The following is a 20,512-nucleotide window of genomic DNA, read 5'->3' on the forward strand; positions in this document are numbered from 1 at the left end:
GAAAACTGTATTCTGGGTTTTTGTTTTGTGAAAAATATGGGTTTCACAGGTCAGGAAGTTTATCAAACCCTGCAAATCTTGGGGATACATTGCACACAGCACCCCTAAACACAGATACAAAAGGTCCTGTGAAAACCAGGGATATATTTAATAATGTGTTACTGGCAGAGATAAAAATGTCCCGGATAGAGACATTAATTACATTTCTAACAAACCATTCTGAACCAATCATATCATTTTTAGTTTCGGGAGGATAGCTGAGGGGAAACGTACTTGCCTTGGAAGCAAGGCGACACAGAGCAACACAGGTTCAATCCCCGGGTCTGCTTAGAAACCTCAGGGTATTAAGCTCGTTATGAATAACATATCAAATAATTCTATTATTGTCAGGACTTTTATATTTTAGGCCTTTGCTTCTCTGAAAATGGTTTACACAATATAGAGTTGCTGTGTTATGTCTTTTATCTTTGTGTGATCTCGTTATGTTCTAGTATGTGGCTAAATGTATATCATCTGCTCTTCATGTATATAAAAACAAACTGAAGTTGGCCTGCTTTGGTATCCAAATGGCTGGGTCTTGCTGCAAATGATTTTCTTGCCTGTTTCTTTTCATGACATTTGTGTTTATTCATTGTTACCTTAATGTATCCGTCTTGTTTCTTTGCTATTTTCTTTTTCTGATTATAAATCCTATTTTTTAGTTTCTAATCTTCTTTATAGGATGAACTTTGACTGAGTGAGGACGTTGAAACAACGTTTGGGTAGTGTACTATTTGATATTGCAATGATAATGCAATGATGCTTTACTGGTTTATATTCCTTTTGAACTTGTCCTAAAATGCAATCGAAGATTTATTTATAATTTGCATAAAACTTTGCAAGGATCAATTTAATGTATTGATAGCTGTTCTTATTTATTTATTTGCATGGTTTCTATGGGCTGCTACTGAAAACAAAACAGAAACAACAAATATGCTCTTTGCAAATTTTAATTCTAAGACAATCTATTTTTAATATAACTACAAAGTTTAACTTTGGAGCCTTGTTTCCCTCTTCAGTGAAATAGCTTGTAAACTGGGGCATACCAAAATCATTTCAAATGCTATCTGAGATTTAATACATTATTTAACTTTTATTTCAAAGTTCAGGAATTGTGGTACTTACTTCTAGATTGTCTTTCAAAGGCCCAGGACAGGTTGGGACAAGAACTGGCTGCCTGTATCACCACCATATGGGTTCGGTTCTTCCTTTCAGTCTGTCCACCGCCTCCCAAAATCCTACTCGGGTAATCTGGTTTTGTCTTGGGAAGGCCTCTGATTCCACCCCCATCCTCGAAAGATGTTGTTAAGGAGATTTTCCATCAGCCACAGGTACATCCAGGCTGAACCCCAATCTGCTTTTCTCCTGTCATACAGGGTCTCTTCCTTTTCTGCTTACACATTGGTTCTGCTCTCTACCTACGTATTTGAGTTTAAATGCCCAACAAATTCCTTGCATGTAGAGTTTTTGGACTGGACATATCCTGTGATCGTTCTCTTCACTTACTCACACCACAAGGATTCTCCTCTTTTCTTTGATTGGTCCATTGGGTTTTCTTTCTCATATAGGGGATGCTTTAGCTTTGAGTTAGCGCCCTCCCCTTAGGAATGGACAGAAATATGTATTTGCCTTATAAATACTGCTATGTACCATTGCCATTAATAAGATGTATATATTCAGATTTGCAAGAATAGTTTTAATCCAGAAACATCCTTTTAGCTTCTGTAATTGTGTGCATAACAGAGTTATAAAATGTGCACATTTATTAAAAGGTCATTCAAATTAATATATCGGTGTACATTCATTTGACTCGGGCTGCTCTGCTAAATTAAGATCTAGCTCAAATTTTTGATTTGGGCAAACAGTTCCAAAGGTATAACCGAAAAGGCATTTCTACTGTATCCCGTAAATACATCATTTTGGGCAGTACATTCTTAAATTGTTTCTGTAATATGTACTCATTAGGTTGCATTCTCACTGCATCTGAACTATCCCTATCAATAGAGCTGCCTGCTTTCTTCAAAAGAAAAGATTGTTTAATAGGGTCCTTAATGGAACAGACACATATTTTACACAGGGCCTCAATATTCTGCCAGGGTAGGCGGTCGAGGCCTGTTCAAAGCATCTCCAATAAGAATGCACTTTACTGGACCACCAGACCCTGAACATTTTGACCTCACAATGATTTTAACAATACAAGTCCATGGAATTGATCTGAATCCAAATAAAGCTCACAGTTACCTCCATTCTATCTTGGTAATTTAAAACAAGATATTTGTTCTTCATATAAACACAGGTGTGTCCATTAAATTGGATCAAAATGATGGGAAAGGATCTGCACATTTCTGGTTTCAAGAGGGCTGGTCCTTGAATAAATATTTATTTTAGTTGAAACTCCGTTCACAACTTAGGCTCCCAGTATATAAAATCTACATGTGATACAATATGTCCTATGGAACCAAAGTGTGCTATTCACCTTGTCTTTATGGTTCACACTCAAATAGTAAGTTGTTCAGTTCATGAATGTACTAAACCCTCAAGTGATTTGCAATTAGCATTAAGTCTATCGTTTCCTTCCAAAATATTACATTACATATTGCACCATTTAATATAACCCCTTTCTACACAATAACATACATTTTGCAGCTCTTTGTATTATTATGTTTAAAACCAATGGCATGATATTTCAGTGCAAGATAGCATTCCAAGCTGACATTAATCAATGGAGAGAATTACATTCAATCAACTAATTCCCCACAAACGCTTTCACTAATTGTTACCTTTCCTGGTTGCCTCGTCCTTCTGTGAGTGTCCAGACTGTAATTCAGCATGCTGTAACTACAATGACACTTAAGATGTTACCAACATTCAGACTATATTGATGCGCAACTCAGTCGTTTTAAGCATTGTGGGTCTATCAGGATCAGAGACCAGGGGAAGTTCTAAATCGGTTGTTGGGACAGGTCCGAGATGGGTCTGTGTTGTTTTCCATAATATGCAGGAAGATTCAGAAGGTTATCACTCCAACCCTCTAAGAGGGAACATAATCTATTTGTTGTATGACTGTTAAGGATTCTCTCATGGCAATCCAGACACTATAAAACAGCATATGTATATTCGACATGTATGAAAAATGTATTTAATCTGCATCTGTACAGCACATATCTGTCATTTGTATGACTCCATCTGTCTGGAATATTTGTTTTCTGCATGGCCCTGGATTTGTGTGCAGACAGGATTCTTGGAGAAACCAGAGATTAGTTGTTTTGTTTGTAAATACAGTTGTGCTTGCCATTCTGTGTGTTAGGAATTGTAATGCAAATTTGAAGTTATTATATTAGGTAGTGCTGTGTTTGATTAGGCTGATTATCCACTTGCTGCCTAATAGACCACTGAAGGGCATTCCAGGGTGGTGCATGCATTGTGACTGGATCTTTCTCGCTGGTATAGTGCTTGTTACTTTCCCCCCAAAACATGCTTCCATAAGCTGTCCTTTTATCAACTATTAGTTGAGATGATCGAGCAAACCAGGATAAACTATTAGGTGTTCAGAAAGATGATTTAAAACATATGGTGACATGTCAAAACTCTAATTGAAATGGCTACCCAGTCATAAGTATTGTTTAAATACGTTTTCATTCTTTTAGTTATGTATTTTGTATATACACAGTTAAAAATAATATTCTTTAGTAAATAACCCAACTCTCTAAAATGTAGCATGTGAGGGTCATTAACTGTTAGAATTAGGGTCAACTGTGGGCATTGCATTTGTCTATGGTCAAACTAGAACTGAGAATAACATCGATCCGATAATGTGAAGGCCTTCAAAGTCCATAGCTTTTATATATATAACCAACATGTTTGCGTAGGTTTCATTTTCTACTGTCAACCCCATGCAATCAGATGCTCAACTCTTTTTCATCAGAAAGTATTACTGTGTTCCAAGGATCCCTTAGGTTTCAGTGGTGATGGGCATTGTTGTTAGCAAGGGTATCCTAAAGTTAGATCTAGTGTGGATTCCATTGCTGTTCAAGTAAGCTGTATCATAGCATAGAATGTCTGCTCAAATTGGGACACAGCACAGATGATAATTGTACTGAAAGGGAGGCAGATAGCTCTCAGCATCGAAAATAAGGTATGGAATCACTCAAAAGAGGTGATGACGCTATGATGAGCTAACAGCAATGGCCATGATATTGCATGTTGTAGCAGAGGAAGTGAGGATACCTTGCCCTGATGTTCTCACAAACTCAATTCAGATTAGGCAGACACCTGTTTATCTCTGTCTCTTGTTCACTGAATGAAGGCTCTCTTTCCCAACAGTTTGATAATTGAAATGTCAGCTTTTCTGGTCCTGATCAAAAAACAACAAAAATGAGGAACATTTGTGGGCTAATTCTGAAAAGTAGATGTGACAGAATGCCATCTGTGAAGGTGGAGTAACCTGAGATTATTTGATTTGTGTAACACAAATTTACACTTGTAATTCTGTTTCTGCTAACCGGACTCACTTCCATAAATGCTCCATGCTGAAAAGTGTACTGCAAAAATCGAACTCTTCTGAGCCTGTCTGTGAGGCATTGCCATTTGGTAAGGGTGTAGAAGCCCTGGCTTTCTTTATTTTTATTAATTGAGCAAATGATGTAGCTATACCCTTTCAAAGGCTCCATGCCAAAAGCACAGTGTGTACCTGTGCATAGCTGCATCAGTAGCCTGATCTGGAGTACCTACTCTATCATGGCACAGAGCGTGTTCAGAGGACACAAGTGCCCATGTGGCAGTTGCAGTGAGAGACACGTCTCTCAAACGCAGGGGCTGCATTTAAGACATCTGGCCCTGTACCAAAACCCATAAATATGCCTCGATTTTTCTCTTGGCAGGTTAATTTCAAAATCAGGGTCCTGCAACCCGTGGCTCTCCAGATGTTTTGGACTATGGGCCTCATTACGACCCAGGCGGTAAGTTACCGCCTGGGTCGTACCTTGGTGGTTGGCGGACTTACCGCCCCATTCCGAGGTTGGCGGGGCGGTAAGTCCCCAATCCCCATTTACCCTTCCCCATTCCCATTTTTGCCCCATAGGGCATAATGGGAGTGGGGAAGGCGTTAATTACGCCACCGTAAATTACGGTGGCATAATTAACAACAAGGTCCCTTAGCGCCATGGATTTTAACACCTGCTAAAAGCAGGTGTTAAATCCTCCATGGCGCTAAGGGACCTCGGAATCAGGCGGTAAGGGTCGGCGCTGTTTACGCCGCCGTAAACCCCTTACCGCCTGGGTCCTAATGAGGCCCAATGTCTCCCATGCTCTCTCAGCATTGACTATGCGAGCTAGAACTGGTGGGATTTGTAGTCCAAAACATCTGTAGATCCAAAAGTTTCAGAACCTACTCTAAACATTAGCCATACCTGAATTAGCCTTTCCCTCAGACAGGCTAATACTGCTGCAGCCAGGAAGACTGTAGACTTGGGGGTGGGCTCTCTGTCTTCCTTTATGAGGGCAATTAACACACTTATCGGAATGACAGCTACTCCACAGGAAGCCATCCTGGGGACAGGAATCAAAAGGCACACCCATTTAGAAAAGGCTTGGCCTCACACCAAGGTGCTGCATACCTACAGGCATTTGATTCTATTCAGAAGTAGGGGGGGGGCATATTAGTATAGACAAAGGGAGCTCTTTACAGTTGGAGGAAGGTTGCACCATCTTGTTTCTCTCTGACTCTGTCTTTCCTTCCTGTCCCCTCTACTTACTGTAACAAAAAGCACTATGGGTGTGATTCCAGAAGGCAAAGTAAACTTGTTTCAAGAACAAGGATTGGACCCCTAAAGCAGGCTAGCTTTAGTGTAATTACCTGTGGATGTTTGCCTCTAAAAGAATGGTCTCCCAACCCTTCTTTGAATCATCTCTGGACTTCAAATCTTCAAGCAGATTTCATTGAACCTGTTAGGGAGAATTCTCTGTTTAGGCTGAATTTCCTAACCTAGTGAGTCCCCCAGCAGCTTTGCTGGATTTTTGGGGTTTATTTTCTTCTCCTGCCAAGACTGAGACTCTTTTACCCTCACTCTTGGACATGATTTGCGTGTATTCCTGTGACTTGTAATGTGCTTATGGGCTTTGGGGTATTTTTCACCATAGGCTATCATTGGTTTTTGTATGTGTGTTACACAGCACCCTCAGTGCAGTAACACAGGGGTGTCATAGTGACCCCCAAACATAGACTCCATACCCTGGGACTGACTACTGTCTCCCTAGGCATGTAAAGTCACCATTGACTTTACTAGTCTTAAATTGTGAACAGAACCAGTACAAACCATCATACTGTGGAAGTACTGGTAGGGGCAATTAGATTGCCCCTGGGTCTGTTTGTTGAGGGGGTACTGTCCCGTCCCCCCTCGCCAAGTTTCTGGCTGGTGGCAGTGGATACCACGGAAATATTACACCGGAATATTTCCCAATGGGATTTCCCATTGATTTTAATGCACCACTTTTTGGTGCAATGTTAAAGATACCGCCGGTTTATTTATTTAATATTAATTCACCGGTTGGGATTTTTTGCCAGAACTCGCCGCCAAAATGGCGTCTGGATTCACTTCAGTAACCCTGAACCCGAGTCGAGCCTTTGTTCCACTTTTGGCGGGCTTCTGCACAGAAGCCCTCCAAAGTGGTGCCACTGTGTCTGGGTCTACAGGATGTGTGGGAGGGGGATTTAGGCACCCTAGACTGAGTTGCCTTGGCAACTCAAGTGACACTCTTGTGTGATTGGCCCAGTGGTGAGCCCCCCGGCTCACCACTTAGCGTGTTTGAGTGACAGCTAGGACTGGTGAATGGGGGTTTGCTGCATAAAAGCAGGGCTTTGGGGACTGGAACTTCAGAAGTCGCCACAGGACCTAAGAAGCCGAAGAGGGAGAAGCTGAGCCGACCTGCCACGACGACACCACCGGTGGAGCCCTGCGGAACCGTCTCACCACTTCCCAACGACAGAGGAGATCTCCAGTCCAGAGAGTCTTCTTCCCTTGACTGGTGGGGACAACCAGTTTTTTGCCTTCTTTTCGCCTCCCTGGAGCATCTCGTGGCTGCCTTGCCTGTGCCAAGCACCCCGGCAACCGGGATACCACTTTTTACCTCTACCGCGAAAGAGGGGTAACATCCTTTTAACCGGAAAACTCCACGGCTGGTTTCTTCCCTGGTAGTGCAACGACCTTCAGCTTTCCTCCACATCGAGATCTTCTCTTCCTCTGGACGACGCCGTGACTTGCACCCACTACCAGGAACAACTGCCACTGCTGGAGGATCCTTTCCATTTTGAAGGTACTGTGTTCCGCCCGGCTTCCCTTGCCACCGATTGTACGAGGTAGATTTAGCCCTCGGCTCTCGAACCTGGGTTAGCCTGGGACACCCTAACTAAACTTTTCTAAGCTTAACAGAACTTTTCTACTCACCTGTAAAGACTTTTGAGACGTTGTGACATTGTGTGATCTTGGGCATATTTGGCCTGGCTCTCCCTAAGTGGGCCTGGCACTAAACTTCCTTGCTCCTCAATAGACTGCCTTCTCTAATACTTACTGTGGTTCTCTGAAAAGTGTTTGCTGTATTGCTTTCTTAATTCTGCCTTTTCCCTCCCTTTTTAAACAACTTGTTGGAGTGCCACCTAACGTTAAGCGCTCACCTCTGTCTGGAAATAAGTGGTGTTAACTAAGACTTGTCCAACAAATAACGAGGGATGTACATATAGTAATTAGGACTGTGGTTTGAATTTACTTACCTTTTTCTGTGCTGGTGTAGTTTACCAGTGTGTCTTTTAAATACATAATTATATACTTTTACACAAGCTCTGGTCAGTGTTTGCTTGTGCTACTGTGCCTCTGTACCTATTATGTATGCTCTGTATACTGCCTAACTCTTCTTGAGGGAAGTCTGACTGCTCAGCCACAGCTACCAAGTGAATCTGTGTGGTACAGACTGCTACCAAGTGGGTTTACTGCCAAACACCTATAGTCTTAAATCTTTTGCAGTGGTCCCAGAGGGAACTGCACAGGTTTCTGCCTAACAGAACCTCTGCTGGGAGGGTTGCTCTCCAAACTCCACCGCCATTGAGGTGAAGACTGAGTGTGTTAGGCAGAGGTGAGCTATGTCCCCTAACCAACCCCAAGGACCATTGGAGGTGACCATATGCTCGGACCAGACCTGCCATTCTGCCAGGACCTCACAGCACTGTTGGACACCTGCAGTTGTGGGCCAGCCTCTCTTGTGATTGAGAGACTGAGAACAAGGAATAAACTTATCCTTGAGTCCCTTGATTGGGCCCACATTGACCAAAGGACCACAACAGCCAGGAAGCCTCTGTTTCTCCTTTGAACTGTGATTCGTGCCCACCCAACACCTTCAAACCTCCAGAGCCCGCAAGAGTAGCTTTTGGCTTCTACTACAATGAACCGCTTCATCGATTGTTGACCTGACCCATGGAACACCTTTGAACAGCAATTTTCTAACGCAACTTTGAACCGTTCAAACAAATCTGTGCATCCAGTCACCATCATCCTCGCCATAACCTGGATGATCGAACCCACAATGGTCGCCCTCACAATTTGCAACCATTTGAGGATCATGTTTGTACTGAAATGTACTTCTCCTCAACTTGACACCTGCTCGAAGCCTGAAACCATGCAGCTTTCACATTCCAGTTTTTTGACCGAGGAGGCTTGCAGTGATCAAAGCACCTCAAGGCAGCCTTGTACCTTGCTGAGCTCCTTGTCGTTCCTCGACTCAAACCACATGGTTGCCATTTGCCGACTTCCCACCAGACATTGTTGAACAATTTGAACCCGCTCAAACCCGCTCAACCTGGAGCCGCTGCCTTGCCAAACTGCATACTAGAAGTTTAGGGTCACAATTTCAAACCCATACCGGACCTCGACTCCAATACCGGGAGCGTCAATCTTCCACCCTCAACAGCGGTTACCCTGACTGATCTTGGTGAACACTCCTATCTGCATCACTCGAGTGCTGCCTTCAAACTCCTGAGCCCCTATATTTGACCAAGCTTGATGCCCGTTCTATGCTTTGATCAACTATGATGCACATTCCTCAAACAGAAGCTATTATTGACTAGTAAATGGCCCCTTGGTCCAGTTTTGGGCCCTGTAGACTGGTTAGGCCATTAATTCCCTTTCTGCATCCAAGAAACCTATCCTATTAAAGAACATTTTAGTTATTACTTGCCCTGATTCATCACTCAGAGCGCTGCATTGTGCTATCTTTGCTTATTCTCTGTTCTTTACTCGGGGTGGGTTTTGTGTAGCATTTTTCTGTTTAGTCATTTTTGCAGCTGGTGTGTTTTATTAAAGTATACATGTATGTATTGAACTTTGAATGGGCATTCCCCTTATTTTGGACTGTTATGCTTGGCTGTTTGGGTTGCTTACTGAATCACATTAACGCCCGTTTTGAGTAGAGCCTTCCCTTGGCCCACATTACCACAAAAGGCAAAGGAGCTATATCTCTTAACTGTGCCTGTGTTACCTTAATGATTGTGGTGGCTCTTTTTTTATAGAAGTGGGAGGACTGAGCAGGCAGTTTAGCCTCTACTCATCCTAGTACTCCTGTGGGAAAGAAGTACATTCATCACATGTGTACTCAAAACTCTCGGTAGCTCCCTTGTAGTTTGGCAACATGGCAGTTACAGAGTAACATGTGCCTTCTTGCAAAAAGCCTGATGAAACTCAAAGTTCCACCAGGCAGGGACATCCTTTAACGGTGCCCACTCTGATCCAAATTATATGAATATGTGCTCCTTTGCCTAAGTATAAGCCATGTCTAGGTTTGAAATGGCGGCCTCAGGGAATCTACAATTATAGTGAGCAAAACCTTTGGTGTAATTGTATTGTAAGTGTGTCTTCTAGTAACTCTCCTGTGAGGTTCATCTGTGCATTTACTGTCTGGGTCTACGTTTCACCCAAAACAGAGCATTAGGGCTCAGCCCAGCCCCAGCAAAACCATTGTTCTATCTGGCAAAGACATGTTACATTCCGGAAGGACAGAATGTGCCTCTAGGGATAGAAATATGCTGATGCTTCAAAGGGCATCCTCTGCCAACCAGAGGAAAGTTGCACCAGGATGTTAATTACTAGAGATACATTGATTCAGGGCATGCAGCAGAGATGGCAGAGTTAGAGTAGCGAGTAGAGGAACACGAGTGCAGAGAAGGGGCCCACCACCTTGGAATCTTCTGGGGCTCCCACACTTAATGTGTCCTCTCCTGACTTCCTGGAGACAAAGCACTCTGGGATTGACATCACCAGGAAAAGACACTGATCACATCATCAAAGATTATACCCTTTCAGAAGGCTTGAAATGGACCAATCCACAATGATAGACTGCCTATATAAGGGACTGATAACCCCACCTTTATGTGAAATCATCTTTGGACATCAGAGGAAGGATTTCACCTGGACCTCTGTCAAGCCAGGTCTGCTCAAAGCCCTCTGCCATAGAGGTGAAGATAAAGACTTCAAGACTGGAGAAAGGCCCTTTCATCACCTATCCCAGAGGATCATTTGGAGTGAACTTCTGTGTGGACAAGGCATATCTGCTGCCTGAATACTAGAACCAGGATCTTGCTCACTGTATGTGACAGCCACTGCAGGTTCTCTCTTCTCTCTGGAATCCTTCCAGATTGGGAAGGAAAGAACAATGCTCACCTTTTCCCTGGAGAACCAAGAACAACCTTGGACTCTATCTCCCTTGTTGTTCCACCCTTCAAGCCAACTCATCCGTATTCGACCCACAGATCTGCTTTTTTCACTATGCACTTCGAGCCACTGCAACTGCTCTTCAACCCATCTCAATACTGATGTAACCCATGGGAAGCTCATCTCAATGATCTAGAACACAGACTTGACCCAGTGAAAGCAGTCATCTCAACCATTTCACTGATGACTCAACCCAGTGGAATCCATGGACGCAACCATCTTGAATGCTTAATTGATCTACTAAAAGCAATCATCTTGAACCATCTCTATGCTGACTAACCTTGTGAAAGCCATCATCTCACCTGTCTTGTATGCCAACCTGACCCATTGGGAAGCCTAACTCAAAAATCTAAAAGCTGTCTCGAACTGCAGATATGTGCCTAGAAACATTTCTCAATACTGTTGAGACCCAAGAACAAGCCTAAAAGGTATTTTGGATGTTCTAGCCTCCATACTCCAGGCCTGCCTTAAAGGGCTCTAGTGACATTTAAGACCTCACTCCCCACTTTTTTAAAGGCATCTTCAATGAACTTTAACATTGCTGCTGCAATGTTTGCCTGTCTCCCCCAGTCTTCAGACACATAGGGCCTCATTACGACTCAGGCGGTAAGGGTTTTACGGCGGCGTAAACAGCGCCGACCCTTACCGCCTGAGTACGAGGTCCCTTAGCGCCATGGCGGACTTAACACCTGCTTTTAGCAGGTGTTAAAATCCATGGCGCTAAGGGACCATGGAGTTAATTACGCCACCGTAATTTACGGTGGCGTAATTAACGCCTTCCCCACTCCCATTATGCCCTATGGGGCAAAAATGGGAATGGGGAAGGGTAAATGGGGATTGGGGACTTACCGCCCCGCCAAGGTCGGAATGGGGCGGTAAGTCCGCCAACCACCATGGCGTAAACGTAGTTTACGCCATGGTGGTAAAGTCACGGCCCAGGCGGTAACTTACCGCCTGGGTCGTAATGAGGCCCATAGTGACTCTTTCATCTTAAAGGCTGTAAAGTGTGTGTATTCTCTTCCAAGGGTTGGTTATAGTGTTTTTGATCAATTTATTGGTTTTTGCAGTTTAATTAAAGTCTCCTATTTTGATTTATAGGACCTTGCTTGGGCATTCCTTTATTTTGGTACCCCAGTACTATTGTTTAAATGCTTCTTTGCTGGCTCACCCTCCTCCTCAAGATTATAGCATGCCCTCTGTCTACATTACCATATGTCATGAAGAAGGTATACCTGCTGGGACATGTCTGTTTCACCTTTATGGATAAGATCCGAAGAGGGGGGTCGGGATCCTGCCACCCCCCCAATGAATTCATGACAAGACAGAAGGCCAGGAAACACTGCAATCACCCACTCTTTTTCAGACGAATTCCTAACGGGCCAATGATTGATAAGTACGTAGAGAGGTATCCTCTCAGCCAGCCATACAGACCAGGAGCAGTACAGATGTATCCATGCATGGATGAAGCGCCACAGGCCATGTTCAGACACACCTATGTGGGCAGTCTGGACTAGAGCACCAAGAAGCTATGTTTCTGATGTAGATAGAGACACCATGACATAGCAGTGTTAGAGATGAAGCACACATACCATCGCACTTCGGGACACAAACACACACTTGAATACATGAAGAACATGAGCATACAGTTCTATGGTTAAAGGACAGATACATATGCATACTGTCATTGCTTTTATTATTTTTGCCATTAGCCAAATGCAGCAACGCATAAACCGCAAGGCACAAGAGATCCTGAGAAAAGCTTGCAGATGCTTAAACAGAAATAACCCTATGGAACTGCAGGAACACCCATGAGACCTAACAGAGCCAAGTGTGACTAATCTAAGGGAAATGTATTATAGCATGGACACTGTAGAAACCGCATTATAAGGTTTAGGAAAATTACAGCAGGCCTCAGTCTCTGAGCAAGAGATGAGCTGAGCTGATTAAGGCTGGACAGAGAGCAAGACGTGTGAGACAGGACCCTCTGCCAAGGCCAAGAGATACAGATGACATTCCAATCTCCAGATGACAAATGGATCAGCTGCAGAAAATACAAATAAATCCTCATAATTCAGAGCTGCAGAGCTCAAATCTATGGCCTCTGAACATGAGACGTGGCCGAAGCAGCCAATGGACAGTGATCGGTGGTGGGAAAGGAGAGCCGGACCCAGGCAGCCAGACACAGACTGCAACAAGTATGCAACAGTATCCAACAAGTGTTGGGCTGGACAGGAGAGCATTCTCATAAGGCAAAGGTGGTGCACACAAGGTGCAATACAGACACATAATCGTTCTCATTACCTTATTACACAATGAGCTGAGAACCATGGTGGGTCCCAGGCCTGGGGACATCAGCTCTAGCCAATCACAAGTTAGTACCCTAGGGGTGGGTAGCAATGTGCAAGAACCAATGGTAAGTCCATGACACTGCAACAATGTTTTAGTTAATGAATTGGGGATGGAACAGGCCAGCCACCTGATATGCGAGGGCCAGCAGAATAACATCTATAGTGTCGTGTATATGTTATAGAATCCTCAGTACCCAATTACCTGGGTTTTCTGGAGAAGGGCCCAGGGTGTGACGAAGTGCTGATGCCATTTAAGGTTAAACTGGCATTCAATCCGAGGAAGAGTGAGATGTGCATGAATAATTCTCTGTTCCTGTACTGATCCCTGTTGGTTTTGTCTGTAATAAACCACAGTTTGAAATTGCTGTTGACTGAGTCCTCCATGTATCCTGGGGGAAGGTGTTGGGCCCTCCATGTCCACAAACTTCCAGTGTCCCTCTGTCATACCTGGGAGTTCTCAGCAACAGATCACTTCTAGTTTAGCAGTAGTTTGGGGTTGAGTAGGAGGTTTATCCACTACTCATTCTTGTACTCCTGCAGACCAGTAGTAATTCTATTGCAGCAGGACTTCCAGTTCTCCAAGGTACAAAGCATCGTTTCACCTTTGACCTGTCTTGGATGATCCTTGAAGGTTCTACAGCAGGATTCCACACCTCGTGCTCAGGTTTTCCTCAATAAAGCAACAATGAATCTAGAAACACCGTCCATATTTATGGGGACTGGTGTTAGGGTAAGGGCCCCAAACCAAAATCATTGAATTGCATTCATTCAAACATTTGATAGACACCTAAACAGTGATTATCACCAAATTCAAACATTGCAGGCTTATCCCCTGTGAATATATTTAGAATGAGAATTCACTTTAGGGTCCAAACCTCCCATTCATTATGGTCAGAATAGTTTGGACAAATCCTTACTCTCAATAGGGAGAGGAACAATGAATGGTGTGTCAGATTGGTTTTGTTTTTTGTGATTCTACAATGTTACCAGTTTCTAGGTGTATGTTACCAGTTTCTAGGTGTATGTGATGAAGTGAGAGGAATTTCTAAGGTGAGGTTTATGCCATTTGATGCCCATATGGCCTTATTATGAGTTTGGTGGTGCAGTACAAAAGAGACAGTAATTCTGTTCCCGACACTTTTTTTTTGTGGTGACGGAATTACTGCCATTTTTATCGCACTGCCAGATTCGGAATTTGCAGGAAAAGTGGAGGATTCATCTCCATACCTCCACCTTTACTCATCACTGGTGGTAAATCCACCAAAATCCCCAAGGAGCCATATGGACTTCAGAAATGGGGAATTAAACAGCCCTATCAACACTCATAGTCCCATGGTAGCACTCGTGACTGAGTAGTAGTTGCGGTAAATGTTTTTGGGCAGTAGTCCAGCAGATTTACCACCAAATTACCAGCGAACTCGTAATGAGGCTAGCTTAATAGTATTTCTTTTTTATTGTATTGATGATTTACTTATGAGACAACAACATGCGTGTGTTCCAGCTGAGATAAATAAGGCATGACTGCCACTGAACAATCTGATTGCCATTTGCGAGGTGATAGATGTGTGACATTGTTGTATGACAGCCTAATTCATGAGCTGTATTTTGAGATCACAGCTTTTAGAGAGTGACATACTGCCATCTGTGTGGCAAATGGTGTTTTTTAGTTTCCTGTGAGACTGGTGATGGCGTATCCCGTGTATGCTGTTGTCTTTCTGGCTTGGGCTAAAATATATTTTCAATTATTATAATTTATTTTGTTTAAACTTTATTGTGCATTTAGTTAACAAAACATTAAGCACATTAGAGAAAGAAAATAGAGAATAGTAACTAACAAGATGTGATTAAAAATACACAGCGGTTATTAAAAAGATACATATTAAAAGTTATACATTTCATGGTAGCACAAGGCAATGAGGTGTACAAAATCCAATTTTTAAAATTTAAAACACTCATTGAAAAATGTGTATGTTCTATAAAGTGGACACATTTTGAATGATAACCTGGCTCAAGTTAAGTTAATGTTAGTCGTCAGCTTTGGTATGTAGGTTCAAAAACAGAGTCCATAAGTAGTATGCAGTTGCAGTAATCACCATCAACTTAGCACTATAGATTGTGTTCCAAAATTCATCTGTTTCAATACGCTCAATACCATCCACAAATTTCCCATATGCCTTGAGATGATTGGTCCACATCCCACTGCAACCTGTTAATACATACCTTTCTGTTTCAATCTCCTGCTAGCACTTTCTGCATTTTCTATCTATGAGATGAGTATTCTGCCAGGATCCATGATATTCAGCAGTGGGAAGTATATTCAAGAATAGGTAAATGATACCAAATTCTAAGGCCGGGCTAGAGGTTTTGGTGAGGTAAGAGCGAGGTGAGTTGAGTGGAAAACTCTGAGCAGCAAAGGTCCTGTATCTTTTCTTTTGTGCAAGCCTGCCCACGTTATTGCTCCTGTCCTAGTCCTGAGACTTGAGTTTTAGCACCTGGTCTCTGTTAGGGTTATCCACTATGCAATCGTGTGTTAAACCCGAGGAAATTAACAACGAATCCCCATTTGTTCCAGTTCCATCAGGAATGTATTGGTTTGTTTTCCCAGAAAATCTTTAGCTAGGGTGCTTAATAGTCTGTTTATGCTAATTATTGGGTACTTAAATTTGAGATGTAATATAGTTTACTGTACCATCCAATTTTCAATTACGTTCTCCTCTGTTTAGGTGTATGTGATTATGTAGCAGCTGTTACGTGTTTGCTCAGTGCTGTGTATGAGCAACACGATTTCCCTCTATAAGGTCTTCAGCACCGTCGTTGTGGTGTATCTGATAACGGCTGTTGTGCCTTTAGTATTGGATTCATTTGCATGTTGGGTATTGCTTCACCTATGTTTAAATGCGTTTGGTTGTGAAGCAAGTGTTCTTATCGAGTTTAGCACCGTTGAAAGGTGTGACAAGTTGCTACCTATAGAATCATTGGCTAGAGATTGGTTGTTTCAGAGATTTGTGTTATTGCATGAATGTATTGCAAATGTTATGTTTGTAGTTAGTGTTTTTTAGAAAAGGTGTGTTGTTTGCATGAGTGGTGATGGTGCATCGGATATGTCCTGTTATGTCTGAGGTGATTATAGAACAATGTAAATTGATGGAATCTAATAATTTACTTAATGCACAATTAATTCTACTGAACACAATAGATGTCCTACACACTTTTTCAGGACAAATTAGTAAAATGAAAGAAAAAAAACAAAATCATTATCAATAATAATTGCACAAAGTAGAGTGAAGAATCATGGGGAAGGGACATTAAAATATACCCAGTTTACCCCTGTCTCATAAAGTGCCTGGCTTGCAAGTGACAAAAGATTCATTTTGCAAGATAAATAGAAAACATCTTAATTGTAAAAGGGTCCATAAATATTTTTTTTGTGACATTAGCATTGAATATAAACCACATAGTCACACTAATCTGCATATAGAAAAGTTAAAATGTGTTTGTTTGTGGCAGGATTTGTGGCAAAGCACTGTTCCTTATACAATTACACACCGTTTCACCAATCCGCACAACATTTTGCATAGTTACCTCTTAGGACCCTCCGGAACTGTACATGGCATTTGGACACCCCACGCCTTTCCCTGGATGAAGCACATTCACACATGAGACAGTTGCCTAAAATCGGGGAAACACCAATGTAGTCTTAGAAGGAACGGTCCCGACACGAGCAACAAAACTCGAGTTCCTTGCCCTAGGATGCACAGTTTCCAAAATATTTGCACTGCAATGCACCACAACGTACTGCACCAAGCCAGGGTGAGGCGACAAGTGGGCAGAGAGCACGCAGGGTCTGATTATGCAGCAGCACACCAACTCTCGCCTCCCCCAATGTCTGCTCTGGGGTATTTCAGGAACATACAAAATAAGGAACCCCTTCAAAAACAATTACTCCCTGAGGTAGTAATGGGCTCTCTACTTCAAAGAAGGGTTTAGAGAGACAAAATACAAAAGCAAAAGTAGAGAGGATATAATCAACTGCACCAATCTATTATCACAAAATATAAATTTTATTGGTAATCATTTAAAAAACATCTTAAAATACTTTCTAAAAACTAGTAACAAATAAAGTGCAAGTGACGCAGAGCGAAATGCTCACAATTGAATTGTAACAGTTCATAACTAGTCTTTCCCTAGACTAGAACACAAATCTTGTTAACACCTTGGTGTGCCCAATACAAGAAAGGGAAATTCGTGGTCAATAAAGACCCAAATACACAAACCAATAAATCTAATCACTGGTGTTATGCCTCGACATGTTTCAGTTCTTTTCATTTCTTTTAGAACTTTCTTCAGGAGGATATATTTGGTCCGTCACTTTCTCTTAAACATTCAATGTGGCACTCCGTAATTCTAAAGTGCTCAAAATCTGGAGGTGCTGTTGAGAAAACATTTGAAAAAAACACTGTAAAAAAATATATATATTACAGAGAGCGCAGATTTAATCTAGTATTGCTAAGCAAAAAGACAAACAAATACATCTTTTACCAAGCATCAGGGTCAGTGTAGGTCAAAAAGAGTCAGGAAACGTTTCCGTCTTCACACATTAAATGTGTCTTCGACAAATCGAATTTCTGTGGAGCTACATATAGATTGTCTCAGACCTACTGTTTAGAACCTTAAGAAGCCAACTGTCAACATTGAGTGTATGTTTTTTCTGCATTTAATGTTTTAATTTAAAGATAACAATTCAGACTTAATAGTGTCCAACGAGCCAAAATTGCCAAAGGATTTACTTTAAGGAAATCTTAAAAAAAGGGGGGGTCAAAAATCACAAGTAGGTTACAGACTACCATCATGAATAGCCTAGTACAATTACTAACACATTGTTGGCACGAATGTCATAGAGGCAATGTAGAAAACTATTTCTCACCTGCAGATCATGTATTAATGACCCACATTTGGTTCATGAGATCTCTCAGAACATCCAAATTGGAGCGTATATATGTAGAACCTCTGTTCGATTCATAGGGAACCCACGCCGTCCTAGAATCAGCTGGTGTCCACTAGAACTGAAAAAATGGGCGAACGTTTATTTTAGAAGGAAACGTCTGGTCACACTGGTAACAAGACTATCTGTTTACTATCTAAGTTGTGGTTCCCTAGCTAACATTAGGTATAACCAGAGGGAGTGTCTCCAAACAAATCAAATCAAAAAGTTGCGCATTGCGCAGCTCAGAGGCACTCACCTAGATGGATGTTTGTGGATTTTGCATCGCGTGTATACCGCAAGCAGAGAGACGCGACTCTGGAGAAGCGTCCCTTCAGTACCTAAACGAGTGGGTGTGTCTAGGTTGAATATCACCTTCCCGACAACCCGCGGGAACGGTCATCACAACGTCGGCCATATTGGGGTAGTCACGTTAATCAGAATGAAGTCCCTTGTTTTTGTCTAGTCCACATTCGGATGTATTAGTGAGGCCGCAGGGTCCTCATGTTGGAACCGAATGTTGCATAATCAAAAATGCATATCAAAATATGTATATTCCGTCCACATTGTTCTTAAACTTGTGAATAAGGACAGGAAAATAAAAAAGGAAAGAAAAGGATATAATCCCGTTACTAGTGTCTATTAAATAATCTTTCCGTAAATTCTAGCTGGAAAATATAAAAATAGCCTCAATTACGACAGCCGTTCAGCACAGATAATTCAAACATGATCTAGATTTATTGTAATTTATCCCATTCGATGGAATCATTAAGCCCATAGAGATCACTCCGTGTTCGAAAAATTAACTGCTGTTCCTTCTGTAGAAGTTTTTGGTTTTGAATTGCTACGGTGTCAGCTTTTACCACCAGTAGCACTGTCCAAGTAAAACTTTCGAAACCATGTTCCTTGTCAACAAAATGCTTAACCATAGGTGCTTGTAAGGTTTTATTCTTGAGGCAACTTTTATGTTCGTTAATCCGCGTTTTGATTTTGCGATTAGTCTTGCCAATGTAATGAAGACCACAAGGGATATTTCAGCCAGCCACACGTGCCCATTCTCAGTGCAGTTTACTTCAGTGTGCAAAAACATCAATCGATAAGCGAATCGGAACAGCGACCTACAGGAGCAATGTTATCATGTCTGTCTACAGAACCCATTTGGAGAACGAGTACCTCTGTTAGTTTACTTTAATATGAAAAAAGTAATCAACGATTAACGATAAAACATATAAAACATTAGCCTGAAGCATGGAAGATATTGCTCTTACTTCCGTTCACACCTCTTATGCCTGACAGGAGTCCCACTTGCTGAGATAACAGACAGCTTCAGGCCATGGCAGGAGTAGCTGTAAGGCCTCCCCATCAGCAACAAGCACCACCACTGAGGTCGTGAGCTGCCTCCCAATAACAGAGGATACTGCTTCATACATTCGAGAGACTAACAAATCTAACTCAGCCTTCAAGAAACTTCTACTATTTTGCATCCATGTGAAGCAAGGTCATATCAAGGCACACAATGTATGAAGCATATATTTGTTAACAAGAGCTGTTGCCTGCTGAAAATGTACAGCTAAAAACTGCATTGGCTTCTGCATGTCTCTCTTATCAGGTTTCTCTTGCACAGCCTGATCCAGGACAAAGTAACATCTTTGCAGAAACCTCTCAGGTATGGACAGCGTAGCACAGTGAAAACCTTGGATTTCACACTAATTGATACTCATCTCTTTAACCCCCCAGTTACTGCCCTGTTTTCTCCATTACATTCCACCCTTAGATGAGTATACCTGAGTGTAGAAGCCAGAGGCCAAAGCATGTACTTTTGTCAATATATTAATAGATTTTCTTAATGCACCTAAAAAATATACATGGCATGGTTAATATTCCAAAGCATTTCAACTACCACTGCAAAAGATGTAATACTCTTTTCACTAATTAAGTTTACAAAGGTGTCCACCCAATTACACTGTCCCATGAATGATTTGCTGTCAAAGAAATGATGTGCTCAGCCAATTCATCTAACTCTGTTTAATCTAAAACCATTTTCATTCAGCTGTTAAGACTGATCTTGTTAATTCTCTAAATTGCTCTCATGAACTGTGGGCAAACTGTCTTATTGTTTTCAGTCTAAGAGCTATGAACCCACATAGTAGGATCTAGTTGACCACATCAGTAATTTGTATATGTTTTTCTATATAACTTCTCTACCCACCTATCTGGCACACAGTTGAGGATGAGTTTCTTCTCCTGCTGTTCAGGTAGCACAGTCTTTTTTTGATTAATGAGCTCTGCTACATGCAGCCATGGGCAGTGTGCAATTCTTCTTTCAGTGTCCGTATTCTGCCTTGTTCTTGTTCCATATTTGTGTTTTCTGCAGTGATATCTGTAAATCATGC

This window comes from Ambystoma mexicanum, chromosome 11 (genome assembly GCF_040938575.1).
Source record: "Ambystoma mexicanum isolate Mex_15411 chromosome 11, UKY_AmexF1_1, whole genome shotgun sequence".
NCBI lineage: Eukaryota > Metazoa > Chordata > Amphibia > Caudata > Ambystomatidae > Ambystoma > Ambystoma mexicanum.